Source organism: Microtus oregoni, unplaced genomic scaffold (assembly GCF_018167655.1).
Source record: "Microtus oregoni isolate MIOR12 unplaced genomic scaffold, Mior012 000013F_ref0000133, whole genome shotgun sequence".
Classification (NCBI taxonomy): domain Eukaryota; kingdom Metazoa; phylum Chordata; class Mammalia; order Rodentia; family Cricetidae; genus Microtus; species Microtus oregoni.
The window spans coordinates 5,031,060-5,037,511 of record NW_024543072.1 but is presented as its reverse complement, the minus strand read 5'-3'; positions in this window follow the sequence as shown (position 1 = coordinate 5,037,511).

Sequence of the window (6,452 nt, the reverse complement as noted above, 5' to 3'; positions counted from 1 at the left end):
CTTAGGGAACTTGGGGTGACCAGACCGCAGCAGTGTGCTGATGCTTGCGTGTTGTGGCCCCAAGAATGAATAAAATCCCTTGTAGATGTCTCTGTTGAGACACCGGAGCTCCAGCAAGCTGACTGTCCCCTTAACAGATCTGAGGCTAAGAGGCGGGGCTCAGATTCTAAGGCGGAAATTTTCTTTGCCACTTGGAAAAGCTGTGGAAGGCATTGTGACTCTGAACCCCTTGACTGTATACCGTGAGAGGGCAAGCTACTTAGCTCTTGGAGCTGTGCAGGAAAACCCACACAAACAAGATTCTGTTGCATCCTAATGGCAGAGCAAATGTTGTCTGGGAGGGGAGGAGGTTAAGGCGAGGGATCCTAGAAGCCTGAGGGGTTCTCTAAGCGGCTGAGTCTAAGGCAACATTAGACTTGCTCAAGGTGGGGGCTGCCTTTCTCCAGGCAAAACTGTAGCCCTGATGTGCAGTGCCTCCACATTTGTTTTGTTTAACCTGCATGGTAGAATTTTTTAAAAGAATGCAGCTTAATTGTGGACTCTTAAAGAGGAAGCAGTTTCGCATTCTGGCTTGAAAGCCAGGAAGAATGGGGGCTGGGCTCTTGGGTAGCAGCTGTTATTCCTGTGGCCTACCTGGTTCCCAGTGTTGTTTATTTTTTGTTCTTATTCTTTTTTTTTTCTTTTTCCAACAGAGCGCTCCCCACCTCAGGGACTCTTCCGTTCATCCCAGTGACATTTTGGTCCAGGTGATTCCTATGAGGGTCTCTTACACAGCGCAGAATATTTTCCTCTGCTAGATGACGACAGCACTCTCCAGCGTATGACAATCAAAGTCGTGTCTCTGGACAATGCTAGATGTCCTGGGTGGTGAGGCACCCCAGGGTGGAAGCAACAGCAGTTGCTAGTAAAAGTGTGTGTTGAGATGCTTGCCAATGAGGTTGAAAGTGGAAATGCGCCCAAAACGCTGGACTCCCATGTGAACACACGTCTGGTGTGCCCCTCAGCAGATGCCCATGGAGTGGCCAGAAGCCCTCCCTTCCCAGGCTTGGCCCTGCCACTCGCCTGCAGTGTCTTCTAGAACCTTGATGATCTCAGCCCTCCCGGTGGAATAAGGGTGGAATAAGGAACAACCACCTCACTAGAGTTGATATGTAAATGATGGTGGCCCCAACCCCATCACCACCCAAGGCTGCCTCATCCCCACTCACAAAGGTGAGATTAGCTGAAAAACAAAGTTGGTATTGTCCAACCATCCTTCCCCTCGTCCATCTAGCTCCACGGATAGCTCCATGGCCCCTGTAGTAGCTGAGTAGAGGCACCCAAAGCACATTCCGTTCCTCAGACTGTAGAGAGCTGGGCAGGAAGTGCTCCTGGCAGGGACAGGCCCTGGCCCTTTGGAGGATTCACGGTGTCATTAATGTCGGAGAGGGCAGTGCGGCAGCTGGACAGCAGGTGGGACAGAGGGCTGCTGCTCAGCTCCTCCTGGTGGCATGTGTCTCTGTGTAACTGTTACCTGGGCAGGTTGGGAGGCACCTGCGTTGGAAGGTAATATTTAACTCCCTCCCTCTCTCTGTCTCTCCTGTGTCTCAACAGACTCTCATTCATTATGTAGCTAGGGGTAGCCCCAACTTTGCTGTCCTTCCGCCTCCACCTCCCAAGTTAGAATTCTGGGGTTATGGGTATGTGCTGCTCTGCCTGACAACGTTTACTCTTCTCTGGCACTAATGTTTTGTTTTTCTTCTTCTTCACGTAGTTTAATCTCTCAAGGGCCCTCTGAGTTAGTACTTTGATTTGTAGATGAAGGGATAAATAATTTAGGAAATTTGAGTCTGCGCCAAGTGTCCTCTACCTACCACCTTCTCTTTTGCTGTAGCAGGCTGGTGGTGCTACGGGAAGATGGTCTCCTAACGGGACACTGCTTTGCCAGAGCCTCTGCAGGGATGACCAGAGGACTTTTGTTCTGTCTAATGGCGGAGTCTGGGAGCGTTGTGGACTTCAAGATGAGGAGCCTGAGGTCTTGAAAAGTCACTGTGAATTCTCTCTTTCTGTCACCCACCCTGAATACCAGTAGTTGATGGGGCCACAGTTTAGGGAGGTCTGGGACCCTGGCTTACTCCGCGGAGGAGAGTCATGCATCCTCCAGGCATTCTTTCTGTGGTTTGCCTAGACACTTCTACTGAAAGTTGTTGTGGTTTACTATTTTAACTACGTAAAGATGTGTTACTTTGGCTCATGCTGCAGAAAGTGACTGTGCTGTGTAAAGGTGTGTTGCTTCTGTTTAATTAGGTAGAGATGTGTTGCATCTGTTTCACCTTGCCTGCCCAACGTCCCTGATTGGTCCAATAAAAAGCTGATTGGCCAATACCCAGCCAGAGAAAGGATAGGCATGGCTGGTGGGTAGAGAGAATAAGTAGGAGGAGAAAATCTAAACTCAAGAGGAGAGAAGAAAAAGAAATGGGGAGAAAGAGAGGGACATGCCTGGGGCAGCAGCCGGGGAGAAGCCAGCCAGCTGCCAGCCAGATGTGGAGACAGCAGGAAAGTGAGATGCACAGAAAGAATGAAAGGTAAAAGCCCCAAGACAAAACGTAGATGATAAAAACAGATTAAAATAAGAGCTAAGCTAAGGTCACACATTCAAAATTAATAATAAATCTCTCTATCATGATTTGGGAGCTGGTTAGTGGCCCTAAAAGAGAAAGCTTGGTACAGTAAGTCACTGAGATTTGGAATTAGAAATTCCATCCGACATGTTGGCTCTCCTGGTACTTTCCCAGGCCTTCGCTCTATCCCTAGACTCCATGTGGGTCTTCTAGTCAGAGGAAAATGCAGACCAGGTGAGTCGCTGGTACATACTGGCATCCCATCTTCAGGATATATGGGCCCCTGGTAACTCCAGAGGAAGAGACATATAGGATGTCTGCTTACCCCCATAGGAGAGGCATGGATAGACCCGAGAAAGATGCCATCCATGTCCAGCCTGGTGGGCTGATGCCTAGATACGGGGGCAGCTTTTGCAGTGGCTCTGGCGTACGTAGGTCCTACAGAGAGGCAGAGCTGAGATAGACGTGGCTTCACTCATAACTGGGCAGGTCGTGAATTGAGTGTACTTTCTTGGAGTGTGACCTTCCATCTCCAGTGAAGCCGCCTGGGCTCTTGGAGATGTCTTGAGGCCTAGATTATGGCTTTTGTTGCATTCGCAGGCCTGAGGATAACTAGAATTCAGAGACTAGGGGGAATGACTCATTTACTCCCACATACCCACCATAGGCATGGTAAAAGGGAAAGACAAAAAGCTTAAAGATAAAAACAAAAGACCAAACAAACAAACAAAGCAAAAACCCAAAACAACCCTGCTCCAAGATTTGCTCATTAGCTGTGCATCCTTTGGCCACGTACTTAACCTCTCTGAGCTTAAATAGTTTCATCTATAATATAGGCGACTGTGATTGTGTTATGGGTGATAGTGAGCACTGACGATTCTGCTAGCCTAACACCCACCAAGTGCTTTTGCAGCAGCCGGCACAGGCATCTGAGAAAACAGCCTCTTCTCCTCACCAGGGTGAGGCAACTCAAGAACCTCTGGATCTCACAAACTCAGGGCACTCCATTGAAACGACTCAGTGGAGGTCCACAGGCATGCCCAGAAGGCTTTTCCCTGTTCCAGGAGAGATCACCCCCACTGGGCAGTATGAATTCACCAGCTCCACAGCGCAGGGTGGAGGCTGAGGAGTAGGAGACCAGGTCACCAGGAACTGAGCAGGGTCCCAACCCTGGCCCTAGCATCCTAAGCATGAGCTGCGGCCACCAGTTAAGGCCCTTGGGCAGACTCTCGACCTCCTCCCGGCTTCAGTCTCTTCCTCCATAAGCCCAGAGACAGCAGCACAGGCTTCTGGACCCCAGTGGCATCCACTCACTGTGCCCAGGCTGTTGGGCCAGGAGAGAAGAGTGGAGATCACAGCCTGACTTTTGACAAGGACTCTTGTCCAGGAGGGGTCACCTGGCTGTTCCTCCTTCTTCCACCATTGGGGGGCGCCATGATCAGCAGGCAGGGAATTCTCCTCTGCATGCCAGTCAATGGACATCAGAGCTCTAAACCCAACCCATCTGGTCTGCATTCTGACCTACCACTGCCTGCCATTTTGCTGTGTGGCTCTGGGCCTCATTCTTCAATACGTGAACAGCAGTTTGCACCGAGTCACTAAGCACTTGATTTCTCCTTCAATTAGCCTTTGTCCAAGAAGCCGCCCTTACTCTGAGATGGGAAACATCACCATCCAATGAAGCAAAAGGAACCTGGACTCCATTGGTTGGCCCTTGTCCTTCCGCCCTTCTGCCCTCTGCCCATGGGCCTTGCCCTCCCCTTCCCCTTTCCAGGTACTCCCTTTCTCTGTAACAATCTGAAATTCTGAGTTTCAAAAGCACCCACACAGTCTTGGCCCACTTCTTGGTTTTCCTGGGGTCCCTCCTGCCCCATTTGCGAAAGGGGTAAGTCCCGTCCATTGTGCAGATGGCCCCAGAAGTGGCTTTCAGGTGACCAGCCTGGATGGTGATCACTCAAATGCTAATCAGCAAGAGGGGCTGTGGCTGAGCCATTTGCCAGGGCAGGCACAGCTGGTGATGCTACTGAGTGGTGGACAAGGAGCGGGATGGAGCTGGCGGCTTGCAACCGTGTGGTCTCCAGGCTGTTTGCAATGTAGTGGGCCCAGGTCTTGCCTAACAGGCTGCTTTCCTGGAGGATTCCCTGGCAGGCAGGCAGGTGAGTTTCCTCTCTCGGGTCCTCTCCTGAACTCCTTGATCCAGGCTGGCACCTATACTCTCTAACTTTATTTTTCCCCCTCTGCATTTCTTCAGGGCCTCTACCAGCACAATCTTTTGCTGGGTGAAGAAATCACTAAACCTTTCTATTGAAGGAAAGGGTTCTGACTTAGTACCATTTGGGGTGGAGCACCAGAATGAAAGGACCTAAGAGGGTGCCCCTAGACAACAGGAAATCCACATCCCCTGCTTTTTTTTTTCCATGAGAAGCTTTAACCACTTGAATTTGGGGCTTGAAACCCAAGAAAGCAGCCCTAACTGTTTGCACCTCTCCTGCTGCTTCTTGCTAAATTTCATTAGGGCTAACAATTTGTAGAACACTTACAGTGTAATGTGATTTGAGTGGCTGGCCCTAGCTGCGTGAGATGGAGGCTCCCCTGGGCGTGGGAGCCCAGGCAGCGGTGATGGGGCCTCCCTGAAGTGGGGTGTGGCGCCGTGAGCTGTGAAGGCAGACAGCATCTTGCCAGCCAGGGTAATCACCCTCAGAGTCAGGAGGGGCGGTCTCCAGCCTCCCTTCCCTCTTTGCCCTGCAATCACTTTTGTTCCTGGAGACTGAGCAATCTTAGAGCTTCAGCATGCAATAAAACATGCTCAACCACAGGCCTCCGTTCAACCAGGGCTGCCGGAGCTGCCCGCCAAGCCCGCTGGCCAGCAGTCTACATGGGTAGGCGGAATTGATAGTGTGGGTCCTGCCTCTGGCTTTGCTTTCTGTTTTGGCTTTGTAACTAAAACAGAGCTGGTGCCTGAGCGATGGGACGGCCCCGTTTTATTTTTATCCCCTATCAAAGTTTCACGCCCATGTGTGTAAGTGTGGAGTAGTTATGGTGTCACAGATTCGGTTTGCTTTTGGATCCCTGCCCTGCCTCATCCTGTGACCTCAACCATGTCGTTTTCCATCCCCAAGTATCAATTTCCTGGTTTACTAAACTAAGCCGGTGTTTCCTACCCTGTACAATTAATTAGGCAAAGTATCTAAAATAGCATCCTCCATGAGAGCCATCACCAGCTGTGGAGGGTTCGCTTGTTGCCGTGAATTAAAGCATTCTGTTCTCCAGTGCATTGAGCCACATATGGGGGGGGGGGGGTTTCAATACCACTACACTAAATGACGGCGTAGCTCTATGGTTTCCCATCAGTATGGAAAGTCTGGGACCGTGCAGGCTTAGAACCCCACCTGCACACACGAGATGCCCAGTAAGTGTCCAGAAGGGAACCAAGCCTTCTTCACCTTCCACCAGTAGAAGAGGCCTGGGGACCAGTGCTGGCTTCAGTGAGACACATGCATGACAGCAGTTGGCTCAGAATTTAGGATACGGAACTCTGAGACTGGCTGTCTTAGTGTTGGGCACTCTGTTGTCGCCGGACCCCCACCCCTGTCCCATCTTCTTTTTATTTTCCTTCATTTTTGAGACAGGCCTGGCTTCAAGCTGCACTATACCCAGTTCCCTTTGATGGTGCAACATTGAAACAAGGATTTTCAAGGAGTTGGGAGGCAACAGCGGTCAGGTTGCAGAGCCTTGGACTCTGCAGGCGGGACTCTGCACATTCTCCCAGGACCTGCTGGTCTGGATGCCTTACTTCCAGACTGCCAGTCGGGGTGGGCTGGGGTGCGGGGAAAGGGTGCAGTTTCAAAGTGA